At 38.3% G+C, this 21,377-nt stretch overlaps 1 protein-coding gene across 1 annotated transcript in view; it reads left to right on the forward strand.

The window, feature by feature from the left end:
- flrt1a (fibronectin leucine rich transmembrane protein 1a) overlaps positions 1-21,377 on the forward strand; it is a 102,193-nt gene that overhangs the window by 48,337 nt on the left and 32,479 nt on the right. The window contains 1 exon segment of the mRNA XM_067437715.1: positions 9,988-10,751. The gene's annotated coding sequence lies outside the window, so the exon portion shown is untranslated.

The following is a 21,377-nucleotide window of genomic DNA, read 5'->3' on the forward strand; positions in this document are numbered from 1 at the left end:
TGCATGTTAATACGTGCCATTTTGAGAAGGTTTTCTGTGTCTCCCAGCACAGCCTCAAGAGCATGGAGGAGAATCCAGGAGACAGACAACTGTCTCTAGGAGAGTCTCTACTGTACTCTAGGAGAGCTGGACAGGGCTGTAGAAGGTCCTTAGCCCATCAGCAGGACCAGTATCTGCTTCTTTGTGCAAGAAGGAACAAGATGAGTACTGCCAGAGCCCTACAAAATGACCTCGAGCAGGCCACTGGTGTGAATGTCTCTGACCAAACAATCAGAAACAGACTTCATGAGGGTGGCCTGAGGGCCTGACGTCCTCTAGTGCAGGGGTTTTCAAACTTTGTGATGCCAAGGACCCCCAAATATGATGAACCTTTATGAGGGACCCCCTTCTTTAAATCCATCTATTTTTATGTACAAAAAAAACATTTACACGATTAGATAAATAGTAAGTGTGACAATATAAATACACTATAGTGTTTCCCATCTTAAATTAGCTATTAATGCTGGATGTATAAACCTGAAGAAGAACATTTTTAATTAAAATTATTTGTATACAACTTTCACAATAAGTGTATGCAGCAAACATACAATTCTAAAATGTATATGGCAAGAAAGGAGAGAAACATTTAGAAATGAAACAATTAGAATATTCGGTAGACTTATGCATTTTTTTCATGTCTTTTTATTCTCTGAAATTTTCTGGGGACCCCTTAAATCCTTCTGGAGGACCCCTGGGGGTCCCCGGACCCCAGTTTGAAAACCCCTGCTCTAGTGGGCCCTGTGCTCACCTCCTGGCACCGCAGAGGTTGATTGGCATTTGCCATTGAACACCAGAAATGGCAGGTCCACCATTGGTGCACTGGAGAAGCCGTGGAGAAAGGAGATGCCTGCATAACCAATGCTGTTCCAATACATAAGCTGCCTATAACATCATTCAGCATGACCGGTTTGGTGGTTGGTCAGTGATGGTCTGGGGAGGCATATCCATGGAGGGATGCACATACCTCTGCAGGCTAGACAATGATACTCTGACAGCCATTAGGCATCGGGATGAAATCCTTGGACCCATTGTCAGACCCTACGCTGGTAGAGTGGGTCCTGGGTTCCTCCTGGTGCACAACAGTGCCCGGCCTCATGTGGCAAGAGAATGCAAGCAGTTCCTGAAGGATGAAGGTATTGAAAACATCAAATAGCCACCACGTTCTCCTGACCTAAATACAAAAGAACACCTCTGGGACATTGTGTTCCTATCCATCCGACGGCACTAGGTTGCACCTCAGACTGTCCAGGAGCTCAGTGATGCCCTGGGAGGATGGACTGCATTAATATAGCGCTTTTATCCAAAGCGCTTTAAATTTTGCCTCACATTCACCCATTCATACACCGACAGCGATGTCAGCCATGTAAGGCGCCATCCAGCTCGTCGGTGTCTTGCTCATGGACATTTCGACACTTGGTCAGGTGGAACCGGGGATTGAACCACCAACCTTCTGGTTTGTAGACAACCTACATGAACCACTGAGCCATTGCCGCCCGGGAGGAAATACCCCAGGACACCATCCATTGTCTCATTAGGAGTTAGCCCCGACATTGTCAGGCAAGTATACAACCATGTGGGGGCCATACAAACTATTGAATACCATTTTGAGTTGCTACAATGAAATTTTCAGCAAAATAGTCTGCTGCACATTTTTTTCACTTTGATTTTCAGGGTGTCTTTGAAATCAAAATCTTTGAACCTCTGTAGGTTGATCATTTTCATCAAACAATGTGGCATTCTTTCATTCATAACACATTACCTAGTCCATATTAGTATAGATATCCAGCATGATATTTTTCCCCATTGAGATCTGATGTGTTTTCAAAGTGTTCCTTACATTTTTTTGAGCTGCATATTTTTTACCCGGTGTTCAAAAATACATAGTTTTGTGCTTTATATTGTATAAGTTCTGGCTAACTGGCTAACTCGTTATTACTGTCTTACTGAAATACTTCTGCTTCAGCTGTGAGCCACTATTACCTTAAACTGTGTCTATTAATGCAGATGGACTGTCATTCTTAATACTTTGAGTAAAAATAAAGGATGGGTTTGTTTTACAAACATGTTACATCAATCATTCATTTTAGTGTTGGTCCAACATATGCGCAGCTGTTTCTACAGTTCCTCCATGTACACCACAATACAGTAGAAATATACACCTGGGTTTTTTGATGGACGTACCCTTGTTATCTCTGATGATGAGGAATTACAGTGGCAACATCTCATAATGTGTCAAAATAAGAAACGTCCTGCTCAAGTTGTCCTTGTGGAGATTCTGTTAAATAACTAGTTCTTCCAATGTTTCATCATTGGATTTGCGCTAGGATTGATATGGTAAAATCAACGTCATAGTTATTGTTTTTACGGTGTGTACAATCACTGAGCTTTAGGAAGCTTCTGGAGCTGAAGTTCAGTTATGGTAATGAGTGTTTAGCTTCCCAAACAGCAGTAGACAAGATTGGCCAATCTGACCAATCAGAGCAGAGTAGACTCGCAGAAAGAAGGGATTTAGAGACTGAATCATCTAACCAGTCGTTTGAGGATGTGAAAATTAAAGTTTTTTTTTTACTTTGATGCATGTAAACTTGTTGTTGGAGACCTCCGAAACTAAATTAGGAACCTTTAAAATAGCATAATAGGGGCACTTTAAAATAAGTTATATATTGCATAAAACAAATTAAGGTTGTTATAATAGAAAAAAATGGAACGAATCACACAGACATCATCCTAAATTAAATTTAGTATAACAAAATACTACTTATTGTAAGTACACTTTTAATATGTAAGAGGGATTTGTGACGTTAGCTGGAAAGTCATTTCAGAGAAGGAGCAACTTACAAATTACATTTTGAAAGATTGCAGAGACAAATGTCTTATTGCTTGGAACAACAGGCACTTATGAATTATTCACAACAACACCAGTGATGCATATTAAGAAAGTATATAGGGTAGATTTTGTGATTCAATTTTTTTAAAAATCTGAATGGTCCTAAAATATGCTTCACTTTATTTGTGCAAAATTAGGACTGCTTTATAATTGATCTCTTTATAATGAAACACTATCTTTGTTGAATTTTTGCAAGATGTAGATTTTTGTGTATCTAAAATGCTTGTTATAAGCATTTCTGCTTTTCAGTGCTATGTGTAGAGAATATGATTCAGATATTTGAGCCTGATGGGCTGTGGCTATTAGTAGAAGAAAAAGAGAGATTGTTTTAATAATAATAAACACCGCATACATGCCTCCCTTCACATTTTACTGCTCATTAGAAGCTCTGTTCTGAGAACAGCTTTGCATTCACACATCAAGAGCCATACCTACTGTACACATAAAGCTGGAGGTTTATTACCGCTCTACTGCTCACACAGTTTTTTTATGGTTTCAACACGTACGCGCACACACTGTGAAATGGGTTCTCTCAGGTTTTTACGCTGTTTCTTGTCAGTATACGAGTTCTGTGTCCAATTATTCCAAACGTTCCTCCGCCTGACAGTAATTCCAGCCTCCAATGTATTCAAAGTTCACAGCCATCTCCCACTCAGTCTTCATCATTCCTGTTCATTTTCTCATCTCTTTAAACGATAATTGAGAATTGACGCGCGTGTGTGTGTGTGTGTGTGTGTGTGTGTGTGTGTGTGTGTGTGTGTGTGTGTGTGTGTGTGTGTGTGGTTCAGGTATTCCCTATATGGGGACCAAATGTTCTCACAACGATAGTAGTAACAGTAATCTTTCCATAGACATAATGATTTTTATACTGTGTAAACTACATATTCTATCCCCTAACCCTGTCATCACAGAAAGCTTAGCATGATTTATAAGCTGTTTACCTCATGGGGACCAAAAAATGTCTTCACAAGGACAAGGATTTTGGATATTGCTATCTTTGTAGGGACATTTTGTCCCCATAGCATATGCTTTACCAGGACAACACACTCACACACATACACGCACAGACAGAGGGAGAGAGAGAAATAAGGACTAGAACCATTAAATCTTTTGCCTTGCGGCATTATTTTCATGACATTTAAACTCATTCTCTGAATTCTCATTACTATAATGCTGTAATGTAATATTAAACAACATATATAGTTCATGATAGTAATTACTGTACTGCCTTCAATATGCTCATTTTAATTTAAAATATAATTTGGTCCAGACTGTATGATTTTTTTTAGAGTGTACTGTAATAAAACCTAATGAGAATAATCAATGAGAACAAACAAAATCCTAATTAAAAAAATCTGCTGGAAATTTTGCTTAAATGTCATGCAAATAACATCGCTTTTTAAAAAGGCTTCCTTCTAACAAATAAACATTTTTGTTTTAACTTGAAATGAGTGTGAAACAGTATCCAGATGTGAAATTCACTTCAAGATTTTCATCGTGGATGCAGATTGTTGAGACCACATGCCGAGTTCTGTATAAATGAAAATGCTATTTTCTATCATCTCCATCTTCTGACAGTATCGCTGGATTTACATAGTGCAGTTGACATGCATAGACCAGGGCTGCTTTTTAAAAAAACACACAAAAACACCCCCACAAGACTGCATCATGAGCACATTGATCATAGAGACCATTGGTGGCAATGGTTCTATGATCTACTTAATGCTTTTGGGAAACACAACCCTGGTTAACTCTCTAACTGCCACAAGTACATGCATGGATTAGTTTCTGACAGATAAATGTGTTGACAGATAAATGCATGTGTAGAGAGTCGACAGACTCATTTGCTGAGCTAAAGTACCTACACAAATTTACTACACATCACAAATTTTAGCTAACCCCAATTTTCCGTCTACCACTGTGTTGAAAGGGCACACTTTCCCAATGGAAATAAAAAATAATGAGATGATGAAATAATGAGATGATTATTATCTTAATTATTTCTACTAGACAGCAGTGAGATTAAATGCATTTGCTAAATGCCTTTGCTTAAGCCTCATAAAAACAATAAAAAAAAAAAAAAATTATAATCTCACGCTTTTGTCTCTTGAGATCAGAAGAACAATGTCACAAACTGCCTTGATTTGCCAGGACACCAAAGACAGAGACTTTAGCCTGAACTCAAAACATTATTCCATGACTAAAATATTTGTGCTATTCATTTTAGAGCTCTATATTTTTTACCAGGGTTCCTGACTGGATTTTTTTAGACGCTTGTGTTAACCGGAAAAGATATAGACATATAGAGCCCTATCATACACCCAGCGGCCAGCGCAATGCAGCAGCAGGTGTTTTTTGCTAGTTTCAGCCGGACGCAGTTATCATTTTCCGTCCAGTGCCATGTTGTTTTAATAGAAATGCACTCGTGCCCATCTGTTCGTCCATGAGCGTGCTGGTCTGAAAACAAGGTGTGTTCAGGCACATCGATGGCGTGTTGCTATTTTGAGGAACTGAAACCGACTACAACATTGACCAACAAAAAACCTGGTCTAAAGTATTTTTGTGATATTTAAAGGAACTGTATGTACGAAATATATTTCAGTTAATCATAAAATGACCCTGATATGTCACTAGACATGAATAAATCATGTTCATTTCAAATACTTATATCACTGACAACAGTAGTCCGGCCAGGATATTGTCATTTAAAAGTTCTCAACAGCAGCTCTCAACTGATGTTGACATGTTGTGTTTTGGCCTGAAGCTCCGCCCTCCGCCCTCCACCTATCGACCAATCATGAAGTCAGTAGTGTTTCGGCATCCGGGTTGCCAGATCTACATGTAGTCATTGCATGAATTAGAATTACCTATTTGCAGTAATGATGAGCAAGCAGGCTTTATTGGATGAGCAGATCCATTTCCTCGCTATTCAGATTCATAGATTCACCTGCGTCATGTGCTTTAGACCATGATCTTAGATCATTAAAATAGGGCTCATACTTTTTCATAGTCCATGACATGTCTATGAACTAATGTGTGTATATATATATATATATATATATATATATATATATATATATATATATATATATATATATATATATATATATATATATATATATATATATATATATATATATTGTATTTTCTTTGGTTTGTCTTTGTTTCTATTTTAATTTCTCTTAAGGCATTTTAGGGAGAATACATGGAACACATTTAAATGAACAATTTAATTACATACAGAAGAAACAAGACCTGAGAACTCCAGGTAAAAGAGCAACCTATTTCCTCTGGGTTAGTTTAACCCTTTTGGAAGACTATGAACGGATTAAACACTGTATATTGACATTTCTGCATTTGTACCGTACGAGAGAGTTTTTCTTACCCTTCGCATTTTACATAGAGGTCAAAGGATTCAATTTTACTAGATTAAATTTAGCATTTTTATTGCCATTCAGGAGTCTGGCATCAGGCCGAATGGATACGTTTTATTGGCAGATTTTGAACTCTATTGAGAGCGACTGTCAGTATTAAGAATGACTGACGGACTTGAAAATCTTCTGTCGCTAAAAGGCCCAGTGACACATCTAGCAATCCCTCTTTACATTGTAACTGATCACTTGCCAATATTCACGTCTTTAAAATGAATTAATAATGGCATTATGAATATACTGTATGCTGTTTAATTCAAATATTCTTTCTGCATTGCATATATTGGTACAGTGTCTGTGTCAAGAGTTGTTTTTATTTTTGCTTGTGGGTGTATATTGATGAAACAAGTAGTTCTAAAACAGGCAGTAATTTAATTAACATTCACACTTTCTGATCAGAATATGGTATACAAGCCTGTAACACAAGCATGCAGATACAGTAGCTCTGTTCCAATGTTCTCTGTACCTACACTATAAACAGCACACACACACACATGTTAAAAATGCCAATCTGAACGCTAAGTGGACCAGGACTTTTTTGGTTTTGTCTTGACCAAACCAGACTGCAAGTGTGACACACCCTAAGTTATGATCATGGTGGTATGCTGTAGATGTTACATCTTGGTCAGGCTGGTTAGAGCTGTAGAGCACATTTATGACCTGATTTTTTGTTTTACTGTTCTGGGCTGTGTTTCCCAAAAGCATTGTGAGTTAAGTTGATCATAGAGAACATTGGTGCCAATGGTCTAAGTGGTTTACAGGGACTCTCCATAGGCGTAATGGTTTTTATACAGTACAAACCGTATTTTCTATCCCCTTACACTACCCCTGCCCCTAAACCTACCCATCACAGGAAACATTCTGCATTTTTACTTTCTCAAAAAAACATCATTTAGTATGTTTTTAAGGCCATTTGAATTATAAGGACATTTGATATGTCCTCATAAACCACATTTATAGTGTAATACCAGTGTAATACCCATGTAGATATACAAATTTGTGTCCTCATAAACCACATAAACAGGCTCACACACACACACACACACACACACACACACACACACACACACACACACACACACACACACACACACACACACACAAGGTAGATTTACTTTAAAACAATTTTCACTCCAAAATTGCTAGTAAAATTCGAATAATTACTAAAGAAACCAAATTCAACTAAATGTGCATTTTTTTCATAAAACATACTCCAATAATCTGTTACAACATTGAAGAATATTTTCTGACAGTGTAGGCAGCAGCAATATAGCCTAACCAACACTGGGATCAGCAACATCTGCTGCCATCTGAACCCTGGTGCACTGCACACCAAACAAGTGGGCCGAGACCGCTGAAAAGATGGGTCTCAGTCCGCTTCCAAATGAAATCTGGTGCAGATCGAATGATATATTAACGCAACACAGTCCCAAGACATGTAACAAACCACAACCAGAAAGATGAGACTGTAAAAATGACAGAATGCTCACACACGCCGTATATCCCCGCCTTTACAAATTTTATAAGCTCTTCACAAGTTCTCAGCTGGTCAAAATACCATCATATGAAGCTACGCACATACAATTAGCTCATTTAGCCACACACGGCATTGTTTTGGATTTTTGGTAAGTTACGTCGAGAAATAGTCAATACAAGTGGCGGGCTGTCCGGGCCATCAGGACCTTCTCTGCTGGCCCTGTCAAAATAAAAAATAAAAAATAAATATTTTTTTATAATTAAATAAATTAAATTAATGTGTGTCTGAACGTGTCTAAATGCAATTACTGTATATTTCAGGACACTACAATTATAATTCCAGAAAAAAAGTGGTTATTTTTTGTGAGGCTGGGCTGTATTTTTCATGTCATCATCTAAATGCATCACAGCTCCGAGGACCAGCACTAGTAGAATAGCTAGCCTTCCATTAAAGCTGCTATTTTCTATTGGATCATAACTTTGCCTGACGTGGGTTATCAGCCAATCAAATTTTGATGTGTAGTGATAGCCCGCCCCAGAGGCCCAGTGATGTGTCGGTGCGCTACCCCCTGCTGATGTCATCAGCCGTTTGAACTTTTCGCGGGTTGTGAGCGATCTATATGAAATGAGCTATGGCCGCTGCGGATGACGGGCTGCATTCTAATGAGCATTGTGTGCATTCTAATCGATCCTGATGTCAACCCGGTAACGTGTTCTTGTTCTTGTTGGTCAGTGTTTTTTGTTTGTTTAAGAGTTTTTGTGCCAGTGAGCTGATTTTGATTCATTTCACCATTTGACTAAACAGTGACACTTGAGTGCAGTGCTATCAGTAAATTGCCTTTTTGTCTCACGTGTCCTTTTATGTTGCTTGCATACGATGACACAAGTTATTGTCAACATAATCGTGACGTTGCCCATCACAGTTTGGTACGGGCGTGAGAGCCGCGTGTCCTCGCTTTTACACATTTTATAAGCTCTTCACGAGTTCTCAGCTGGTCAAAACACCATCATATGTAGCTTCGCACATATAATGAGCACCTTTAGCCACACAGCATTGTTTTGGATGTTTGGTAAGTTCTGCAGAAAAACAGGCTATACGCTAGCCTGACAAGCCAGACCCACATCAAGATGTTTGGTCTGGAAACTCACCATAGACAGGGCTCAATCCGAGGGGCGGGATAAACGGTTGTCTTTCAAACTCCCTCTGCACGCGATAGGATAGCGGTACACCAACCAGAGCAACGACGGTGAAGGGGAGCTCGCTGACTGATTAAACATTCGCCGTATCCGGTCGGCTAAACTCCGAACACATCTTCCCTTTTTAAGAATGACTTCAGTGCCGCTCTTTGTTCTTTTCTCAGAGGAAAGCTTAACTCCAAGTCTTCCGGAGGCGCGGGCAGAGCTGATTCGAAAGACCGCCGCCGTTCGCCAGTTTCTATGTTTACTAGAAGCACGCAAACGCAACTCAGCCGTCGTCATTATGGCCCCGCCCGCCGACTCTATACACGATGTGATTGGGCCGTCCAGATTCTGAGGAATACAGCTCAGATGGGAATTGAGAGTTGCTAGACCACACTTGCGGGCAAATTAAAATTCTAGATTTCTAGGTTAGCTATACGCCATAAAAGCTGACAATCAGGTTTTGTACGCATTCCTATGCCTTTAGGTACAGTGTCTTTAGGTTAAAAGTGTTAAAAATGCCAATCTGAACGCTAAGTGGACCAGGACTTTTTTGGTCTGGTCTGGACCAAACCAGACTGCAAGTGTGACACACCCTAAGTTATGATCATGGTGGCATGCTGTAGATGTTACATCTTGGTCAGGCTGGTTAGAGCTGTAGAGCACATTTATGACCTGATTTTTTGTTTTACTGTTCTGGGCTGTGTTTCCCAAAAGCATTGTGAGTTAAGTTGATCATAGAGAACATTGGTGCCAATGGTCTCCTCAATCAACTTGGGCTCACAATGCTTTTGGGAAACACAGCCCTGGTTTCTTTGAATCCATTCCTTTCAAATGACCCATTTCCTTTCATACAAAACATCAACAGGATTATACTGTCAGTGTGATGTATCTTTAAAGCTGCCATCACAGAAAACTGTTAGCAACGCTAGCTCATATCTGATTATTGAATATTCCCTTTTGCTTTGTCTACAGAACAACCTCTCTTTGGACTGAACAAACAATGATGAATGTGCTCTTTCCTTGACTGGCCGGCACTGCAGATGGGGCTCCACTTCAATTAGTGAGGACATCTGAGGACGCTTCTTTCCTAAAGCCAGAACTGAACAATGACAGTGAAGAATGGCACATAATTACAAATAACTCTGTTTTGTGGCTTTTCGTTCTGAGTGAGGAAGAGAAGTCAGATATTTTTGTGAGTGTGCGCCGTAAAAAAAGAGGATTTGAAGTTCTGGCTTTCAACCGAACTGTTTGTTGCAATTCATGAGGAACGTGGGTAAGATATCCTATAGTTTTTCCATTCTGAGGGCCATTTAACTGACAAAAGGTGAGCATATTATTGCTTCTTTGTCCCGCCATCTTTTTACTGATTGGATAGTCCTTACGGATCTCAACTTCCCTTGACATTCTGCATGGACCACCATTGCTCTGGAATAAAACCGCTCAGGATGTACACCGTTGCATCTCACTGACTCTCAAACATCAACCCAATGAGAAGAAGCATACTCACAGTCTGGCAAACAGCATAGGCAAACAGCAAGAAAGACATCCAGTGAGTCGATGTGGAGTCCATTAGCTTTCACTGCCAGATCTCCCTCAGAGCTGAAACAGCACCTACTCAGCTTTGGTGTCAGAAGTAAGAGCTCTCCCTGTGTTATCTCCTGCTATCCCACTCACTCCGGCTAGCTTATCCTGATCCTGCTATTGACAGATCTGATGTCCAAGTCAAACTTAAAAGGGTACGTTAGTCTTTGTTATCCTGTACTTTTTTGCCACCAGAATTGTCAATTGATTTGAACAGTATGTGGTTAAGGTCCAAATTAAATAAGCAGTTATTGACAAATAATTTAGTGTAGGGTAAAGCAGGGCTAAAGGCACCCCGGAGGAAAAGGCTCCATTGATTTTATTTTCCTCTTATCCACTATATGGCACAAAAACATCTGCGCAAAAAGATGCACATGGAAATTTGTCTGATCCTTGACTTGATCACGAGTAGCAGCACAAAGTTGATTCTGAGCTAATTTGAGCTAATATTTGATGTTTTTTTATAAATGTTGTAGATTTAAGTAGCAAATGAGAATCGCTAAACTGATTGAATATATTTTGAGACAAAACTCTTCTTAATAATTTTCTGTTTTGTTCAAGCTAATTAAAGCAACAGTTTTTCAAAAATATAAGAGTGGTGTTTTAGCCGGATCCTACCAGAGTCTCTTACATTTCTTTTGTACAGAGAGTCTGGCCCCTCTCCATTGACAAGCATTAACTTCCTTGAAAGCGAGTACTCTGTTAAATTTTTAAACTATTGGATCTGCCATAACCAATCGCTAACGTTTGGTTGTGACATGTCATCTCAAAAATTGTAGCGCATGACATCAACGCCATCGTTCTAAACCACTCCCTCTGTTCGCTGATTGGACCAGTTAAAATTTGATCGGAGAAAACATGTTTTGGCCAAATTGACCAGCATTGCGTGAGTGCTGTATATATATATATATATATATATATATATATATATATATATATATATATATATATATATATATATATATATATATATATATATATATATATATATATATACTTTTTTTGTTTGTTTTTTTGTGCAAATTCAGAATGAGAAAATTGCAATAACAGAACATGAACATTACATATGAGATGTTGGTCTAGTGGTATTATTTTCAACCCCTCATTGGAAAAACATGTCTATCATGACATTTCTACGAAATGTTATATGTTCCTTCTTGCTCTTTTAAAGTTCAAAGTGGTGCAAAAAACCTGTTCAGTTTTATTCGAAACAGATAAATTAAACCTATAAACCTAAAAGATTAATGCTTTACCGTGTTTGAAAATAACATACCACATACACTAAACCCTACCGTACTACCCTACCCTACTAAAACTAACCTATAGTGTTACCAAAAGCAAGCATCAAATAAAATTAATTTGCTGAAGAAGCCATTTTAGCTTGCTACTGCAAGTCACTGAGCTTAGTTATCATGACTCAAGTTCAGTGTTGTACTGCTTGAGCTACAAAGCAGGTTTACATCAGAAAAAACATATATATAGAGCTGGTTATGTGATAGTAATGTCAAAATGTAATTATTATTTACAAATCAGGCACTAGTAAAGGTGTTTTGAGGTCATAGTAACTATACATAACATAAGCTTTTATTAATCAGTAACCTATCTGTAGTTCATGTAAAATATGTGTGAATTAGTATTCATTTCAGCTGGAAACTGGTATATATATATATTTAATGCTTCATCATTTTTGTTTTTTTACATCCTGGGGCTATGATTACGAGCAAATTCCAAGCCTCTAATACTATATTGTTCAACATTGCATTAAAATCCAGTCTTTTACCATGAATCATCTTGCTTAGAGCAGCAATATATTTTTGAAATAATGCTTCATGCCTTTAAGTGCATACAGGACTCTTTTCATAAAACTAATACTTCTTGAAAGAGGGGATCAATTCTCACATTCTCACTAAAGGTTTTAGTCATTTAAATGGTCCCACTTTATATTAGGTGACCTTAACTACTATGTACTTAGGTCAAAAATAAGTAAAATGTACCTATTGTGTTCATATTGTATTTTAAAACACTTTTGCTGATATTGAGGTGGATAAAAGTTAGGGACAGGTGTGGTGGTATGGGTAAGTTTAAGGTTGGGGTTAGGTGTAAGGGAAGGGTCAACAGTGTAATCATAAATCTACAGAACTACAGAAATTAATTACAGATGAAATAACACATTTTTTAGAATGTAAGTACAATGTAACAATATATATATATACACAATAAGTGCAATGTATCAAATGAATAATTTACATGTTAGGACATTTTTTTTTTTACTAAATAAAACATTTAAGTACTTCACATGAATATGTGGAATCAGTTTTGAAGTAAAAATGAACAGACATTTCATTCAAACAGAAGAGAGCAGATGACAGAGACAGAGAAACACCATCTGGAGTTACTTCTCATAAATAATAAACCAAAGGTACAGTAAACGAGACGTGTATTATTATTATAGCTTTATAGGATGATTGAAGTTTAAATTCATCATAAGATACAGATGCAGTTTAAATATATTTATATGTTAGGTGCAATTAATCATGATGAATCACAGAAGCTATGAGCAATTCATTCGTTAAAAAAAAAAAAAAAAAAAAAAAAACACTGATTCACAGCCCTACATTTTACTTTTATAAATTGCTTCTGTAATTTGTGGGTATATCCTGATGATTTGGGCAGACGCTGTATTTTGATTTCACTAGAACATATAGCGAGCCACGGAACAGACAATAGATTAGAACACACGTCTTAGAGCTGCAGGAAGAACATTGCCTCTGTCACTTTCCACAGCTGATAACAAATTATACTGCTGGATTTCCTCTTATTATAATACACATTTCCAAAATGAAAATCCTGCTCAACTAGAGATGTTCCTGTTTTAGTCATATACTTGCTGCAAGCTATTTCAAGTGGTGGGGACAAAATCGACCATATATATTTAAAATACGGCTGTAGGCTGATTAAACATATCCAATTAATTACATGATTTGTTGATTAATTAGTCAGCGATATTTGCTGAGAACACCCAGATGAAGAATGAATTTGAATTGAAAGGTGCACTCAGTATTTTTTTTGTATGTTTTGCTGGTTGTTTGATCCATTGTTTTTTATTTAAAGATGTGCATGGATAAATCATTTATAATAAATGCTGCATTTTTAATTGCAATTTTTTAATTTTAATTTAATTTTAATTTGTGCAATCTCAGCCTAATCTGCTGGTGATTTGATTTTGCAACTCAGCCTGGAAACCTGTACATTCATTTCTACTGCTTATGTTACACTTTTGCGGGAACCAATCACAGACTGGCTTATCCACCTGTCGTGCTATTGACGGGTTTAACACGATGACAGATAGAGAAGGATGGGTCGTTGCTCGTTGATCACGCCTCTTGTGGTCTGATTGGTTGAAGGACTATCCAATTGCGAACAGTTATTCGAAAAATGGCAGTTGATCACACCTCGAGTGGAGTAGAACTTACAGAGCAGACTCCCCAGACTAATGGTCTGGGGAGCTTTCCAGGCACATGGTCCAAAAGGGTATTGAGTCATGGGTGTGAACAGGTTCAAAAATCCCCAAATTCACTAATAAAGTGTTTCCATGCTTTTGGAGGCCTTCTTCATTCAAAAGATGCACATTCTTCAGTTGGAATTAGTCTGCACTTAAACTTATCTTTAAATATAGATGCAAGTCCTCCTCCTCGCCTCAATGAGCGAGGTGTACCATAGAAATTGCAGCCCCGTGGTGTGAGCTCAGAAAAAGGACTCATGTCCCCAATTGTAATCCATGTAATGAACATAAAGTCTAAGCCTTGTGCATTAAAAAAGTAATTTAACAAGAATGTCGTATTCATCACTGACCTCGCGTTGATCAAACCAATCTTCAGCTTTATTGTATCATCATCAGTGCAAGTTGTTGTCTGAGGCAGTGGTTTAATATTACATAATCTTACCCCGCCGAGGCAAAGACGTGATGAGCGAAGCACTTGTTTTGATCCAGTAAAAGTAGGGAAAATCGGGACATTCCAGTTATATGACGATTCCATGAAGCGCCATCTCACAAAGCGAGAGCAGTCCTTTCCGTCAACAACCAGAGCTCGAAACCCGTATCTCCTCTAGTTACTTCCAAGGGAAAGTTTAAGTTAAACCGCGAAACCACCTCTTTTCCCTCTACGCTTCCGTCGTTTCTTTTCCAGCGGCAAACATTGCGCTCAACGAAGGAAGTGCGGCACAGACGCTGACAGTGGCGGAGGAGTCCCGCCAGTACTCGGCACTAACTGAGTTTGTCCATCTGCCACAAATCCAGTATTCAGCAGAGTTTGCCGGTCATAAACTAATCCAGGAGACACGCTTTGGCTTAAGACAACAGGTGAATTAAAAATTCCATGGTTTAAAAAGGTAATTAAAGCTGCAGTCCGTAACTTTTTGCACTCTAGTGGTTAATACACAGAACTGCATGCATCTTGCGGAAGAACATTGCAGCCGGAGATACTTCTCTCTGTTTATGTCTATGGCGAGTCACGCAGGGACTGTGCTCCTCCGCAGCGGTACCTACCAGTCTGGCCTGAAATAGTCCCAATATAAATACTTATTATAAGTGTACCATAATGATTCAGGGTAAGACAAAAACACAGTTGGAAAAATTATATTCATTATATCATTTTTGTAAATCTTGAACACAAAAAAATTTACGGACAGCAGCTTTAAAAACACATAGTACAATCAGCTTTGGAAGTCTCAGACTGACGGCATGCCAGAAACATCGGCACCATCTTGCCCAAATCTAGGCAGTCTATTAACGAAATCGCTTTTTTTTTTAAGCGTCATCTTCAAAACAAAAAGTTGCGTCGTGAATTACGTAAGCGGGTTGTGGCCCGGTAAGTTAAGTGCAATGTGAGTGCACACCAGCAGGGGAGTGGGGAGTAAAGTGCGGATCGGGCCACGTTTTTTTGTCCGAGCCCGGCCTGCGTCCGACAGAGCAATAACCGAACCCGACCCGAGCCCGACAGGCATTAACATATTTATTTCCGAGCCCGACAGTTAAAATCTATTTTTCCCCTCACATACTAATGACTTTGCATAGGCAGCGCCCTCCATGTTCATTCACGACTGTCTCCGTTAGCTCTCTCTGCATGCCTGCTGCATCACGTGGTTAGATGCGGTGCATTCAAAAAACTATATTTATTTACAAAAACAAGTTATTTCAAGTCATTTAAGTCAAGTCCGAGTCAAGTCTCAAGTTATGAATATCAAGTCAAGTCGAGTTTTTTATTAATAATTGTCAAGCAAGTCTCAAGTCCTAAAAAGTGCGACTTGAGTCTGACTCGAGTCAAGTCATGTGACACGAGTCCCCCACCTCTGGTGAGTACACCCTTATTTTTTATATTTGGTATGTTTGTGTGCTGCCCTGTGTGTGTAATAAGCAGAGTGTACTAACATGCCCTTTAAATACCACAAAAAATACTGCGCTATTGACTTTAGACCAGGTTTTTGTTGGTCGATGGTGCAATCATTTTCAGTTCCTCAAAATAGCAACACTCCAACAATGCGCATTAAAACTGAAAATGACTGAACGCCTGAAACTAGCAAAAAAAAAAAAAAAACTTGCATCGTGCCTGACGTTCCATTGCGCAGGGTTTATGATAAGGCCCTATAAGTCTGACCTCTTGTGTCACAGTTTCAGGGTCCAAGTGTTCTATCTGTTCCCAGAGGAAAGTAACATATAGTGCTACTATACAGTGTGCTGTAATACTAAGACTACTATGTTACATGCATCTCTGAAGCAAGCTATTTCATAAAGTGGTGGTGACAAAATCAGCCAAGCCAAACTGGTGGGAACAGATCAATGCAGTTGTGTGAGAATTTTAAAACAACTTATCAGGAACACAAATGAATCATTACATCCCTAACCCTTACAGTTGGACTCCAACCATCTGTCACATGCCTGTCCTGTCTTGTGTGCACTTGTGGGTTTTGTTATGTTGAGCATGTGCTCGTGTCCCTGTCAGTTCCCTCCCCCTTGTTATCTGATTATTGGTTAATTTGCCCCACCTGTTCTCCCTCATTATCTGCCTTGTTTGTTCCCTTTATAATCTCCTTGTGTTTGTCAGTCTGTGTTGGATCCTTGTGTGTGTAATGTCTGCGTCTTCCGTCCTCCCCGTGATTCTGTTGGTTTGTTTAAGTTTGTATTTATATTATTCTATTATGTGTTTTTCCCCCTTGTGGGTTGTTGTTTTGAGTTTATGTTTTGTTTTTGTAAATAAATCATCTTTTTTCTGCACTTGAGTCCTCGCACCCTTTTCCCTTGTCTGTGACGTGACACCATCAGAATCCGATCAGGCTGAGGGATGTGACAGAGGTCACTGATAGTATTAGACATCGGCGGTCAGAAAGCAGATTATCACTGCATTTACTATTTGTTTATTTATAATTTTTTTGTATTTGCATGCAAGAATATCAGAGGATTGTGTCAGATAAAGGAATGATTTGGGATTACCGAGTTAGAGGAAGTCGGGATTGTGGTTCGCAGGAACTGACAAATGAAAAGAGAATCATATGACGATGAATTGAGAGGAAGATTATAAAATGTTGCGGCTCAAATGCAAGCGTCGCTGGGAAAAACGAAGCTGAAATTTGAAAAGAACAGTGAAAAATAGTGCCGTGATGAAACAGGAGGGCACGAGAGCGAGTCAATCGTCTGCCTCACTTCTCATGCAGGACACGTTTGGAAAAGGAGAGAGAGATGGCGGGGGTGAGAGAGGGAGGGAGATGTGGCGAGGGGATTGAGATTGTTCGGCCTGGATTTAAACACACTGCCATTTTACAAAGAATGATGAATTGAATACAAATGCAGTTCTCCTGCTGGATAAATGCACACCTTCTGACTCGACCAGACAAACGCACAAATTGAAAGGCGACATTCTTGTGAATGCGTCATCCCCAAATCTACAGCTGAGAGACAACAACGACAGACTGCAAATGCAAATGTCACGCTTAAAATCTGCTCTGAAGCGTTTGGTGTAGAAGCTAATGATGCAATAACGCACCTGGCCAAGAAACAGTCTAAATTTCTAATTGCTTTTGGTCTTCTATAATGGAGACAACATGTATTCATTTACAATTAATGGCTATAGATACTGAGGCTAAATACCCTCAAATTAATTGAAACAACCAATGGTTTCAGTTTGCAAAACACAGAAGTTATATAATTACGTTTAGCATAGATTGCAAATGGCAGTGCAAAGAATGGGGGAGAAAAAAGCTAATTTAAAATGTTGTTACTGGATGACAAGTTGATGAAAAGGGTAAGATTGTATTTCTTATTTTACCAAAAACAGCATTTCCTTCCCATTTTTACTATAGTTCTTATGGTACCAGGATTTGATTTAGGTATATTATTTAATTTAATTTCAGTTCATCATTGTCATGTCTAGTAAAGGTGAGTTTAAATGCTAGGAACAATAATTAACTAATTGCTTTTAATTGAGCCTTCTGACTTCTGACACAGTTTGACTGTGAGAAGCATTTGTATGTCATGTTATTGTGCAATTTCAAGTGTTTAAAAGAGAAACGGCAGATAAATACTCACCTAAAGGATTATTAGGAACACCATAATAATACTGTGTTTGACCCCCTTTCGTCTTCAGAACTGCAGAACATTGATTCAACAAGGTGCTGAAAGCATTCTTTAGAAATGTTGGCCCATATTGATAGTATCGCATCTTGCAGTTGATGGAGATTTGTGGGATGCACATCCAGGGCACGAAGCTCCCGTTCCACCACATCCCAAAGATGCTCTATTGGGTTGAGATCTGGTGACTGTGGGGGCCATTTTAGTACAGTGAACTCATTGTCATGTTCAAGAAACCAATTTGAAATTATTTGAGCTCTGTGACATGGTGCATTATCCTGCTGGAAGTAGCCATCAGAGGATGGGTACATGGTGGTCATAAAGGGATGGACATGGTCAGAAACACTGCTCAGGTTTTTAAATGATGCTCAATTGGCACTAAGGGGCCAAAGTGTGCCAAGAAAACATCCCCCACACCATTACACCACCACCACCAGCCTGCAGAGTGGTAACAAGGCATAATGGATCCATGTTCTCATTCTGTTTACGCCAAATTCTGACTCTACCATCTGAATGTCTCAGAAATCGAGACTCATCAGACCAGGCAACATTTTTCCGGTCTTCAACTGCCCAATTTTGGTGAGCTTGTGCAAATTGTAGCCTCTTTTTCCTATTTGTAGTGGAGATGAGTGGTACCCGGTGGGCTCTTCTGCTGTTGTAGCCCATCCGCCTCAAGGTTGTCCATGTTGTGGCTTCACAAATGCTTTGCTGCATACCTCGATTGTAACGAGTGGTTATTTCAGTCAAAGTTGCTCTTCTATCAGCTTGAATCAGTCGGCCCATTCTCTTTCTCTAGCATCAACAAGGCATTTTCGCCCACAGGACTGCCGCATACTGGATGATTTTCCCTTTTCACACCATTCTTTGTAAACCCTAGAAGTGTTTTTATTTTTTTGAAAAATGTATTAATGAGTTTATATAACGAATTAACGAATATAAAGCATTTTGTCATTTAAATGCTTTGTTAGTTGATAACGCGCCATGAGTTTACAATGGAATTCAGAGGATCTGTCGGATTTTAATGAAATACATAAACGTAGGTGGCCTGTGAACTAGGAGAAGAATAGAGTATATGTTTATTGCTTCATACTCATTGTGTATCTGATATGGATAAAACACTTTGAACACTGGTAAATATCTGATAATATTTGAATATCGGTGACGTTCTAATCACACATCGGTGTGTTTGGATGCATCAGTGGGTTAAAATCAATCTTGTTTTGGGGGTGGAGGATGGACGAACTGAAATTTTAATTACTTGAAATAATATAGATGTTAAATAATAAATGATTTACATTTCTTATTAAACTTCAAAAGAGAAAACATGCATCTTCTGGAATAAGGGAGCATACCTAAAAACTCTTCATGGCACCACTGGATGTGACCAGTTTCTCAAGTCTCAAGTCAATCTCAAAGCGGCTCTGGAGATGACATTAATGCATTCATTTCCTCATGTAGTGAGGCGGCAGAGGCTAAAATCGCATGCTTCAGTGTGTGTGGTTAACAAAGCCATGCATCTATGCCATTCTTTCATACAGAGACACGCAGAACATGCAGAATTAATATTTAAATAGTCTTTTTTGCCGTTTAACATTCACAGACACAATTCTATATTGTGATTTGATTTAAGTGTGCTGACCTGCTTTTAATTTATTTATCAAAAATTATACAAAGTCTGTCAAATTCCATGTTATACATGTAGTAAACATAGAGCTTAGCAAAGGGTCAGTTGTGGTTATTATTGTCAATTGTAATTTTTCTGTTTAGGCTGTTGTCATGTGGCAGTGTGTGATTTAGATCTGATTTCAGATTTGTGTTTGCTGACTTTACATGTTGGTTAGATACTCACTTCCTTTCAAAATGGTCAGTATATTACCAGGGGAAGCTGCAATATAAAAGTCAGACGACTGTCTTCATAAAACAGATATTGAATCATTTTATGTCCAACCAAAGCAGAACATATAAGCTACATATTAAATCTAGCTCATAATAGAGGATCCGTTTACTCTGTAAACAAGTTTTTTATATAATACACTTTCATTAAAGATCATTTGACCATCATAAAAAAGGGGGGGAAAAAGTGAAAAGAAAATTAGGTAACACTTTAACTAATGCTCATTAGTTAACATTAGATTACTACATTAGTTAACATGAACTAATAATGAACTGCACTTATAAAGCTTTTTTATTATTATTATCTTTGTTAATGTTAATTTCAACATCTACTAATGCATTATTAAAATCTTGTTAACATTAGATAATACACCGTGAACTAACATGAACAAACCATGAACAGCTGGATTTTGTATTAACTAATGTTAACAAAGATTAACTAATACAGTAACACACGTACTGCTGATCATGTTAGTTCATACATTAACTAATGTTAACTAATGACCATTCTAAAGTGTTATCTTAGAGCTTTATCCATCAGATTTAATGTTCTTAGTTATGGTTTATGTTGGCATTAACTTTTTCTCTGAATGGATGGATGATGGATGGACTAATTGACAAGAGAATGGGAAATAAATAAATAAATAAAATACCCCCCCCCCCCCCACACACACACACACACACATAATGAATAGCAAAAATGAGGCTGTGAAAGTCACATAAAAACATGGAGGGTTTCCACAGAAGCTAGAAACTCAATAGTACATTCATTTATGTCGAACCAGGCACAAAATACATGCACATATAATGAAGGACAAGGGCAATACCAAGGCCATTTGTTTGAACTTTTATTCATCTAAAATATACATGCAGGCTGAAATTAAACAACCTCTATTGCTGCCTCATTATTTATTAATGGGCATTCCCTGGAATTTCATTTCTGCTCTATTTAAGATCAAAGCAGTGAATAGAGATGTCCACGTGTGGAGAAGGAGATGCCTTGCCTCTGGGAACCGCACCTTAGAATGATGAATCATACAGAAGGAAGAGAGGGTGGGAGGGCAGTGTGTTCTGTAGTTTAAGTTAGTGTTAAAAAAAACTAAAATTTCCTCATTGTAGGAGCCTTATTTGCTTATTTTTTACTGACAAATGTTGTGCAGTTTAGATTGTAAACATTCTTTATTTGTGTATACTATTTGGATGTTTATTCTCAAATTTTACATTGAAACATGTAACATGTTAAAATTCTACACTGGCCCTTTAAGAA

This window comes from Pseudorasbora parva, chromosome 3, assembly GCF_024679245.1.
Source record: "Pseudorasbora parva isolate DD20220531a chromosome 3, ASM2467924v1, whole genome shotgun sequence".
In the NCBI taxonomy this organism is placed as follows: Eukaryota; Metazoa; Chordata; class Actinopteri; order Cypriniformes; family Gobionidae; genus Pseudorasbora; species Pseudorasbora parva.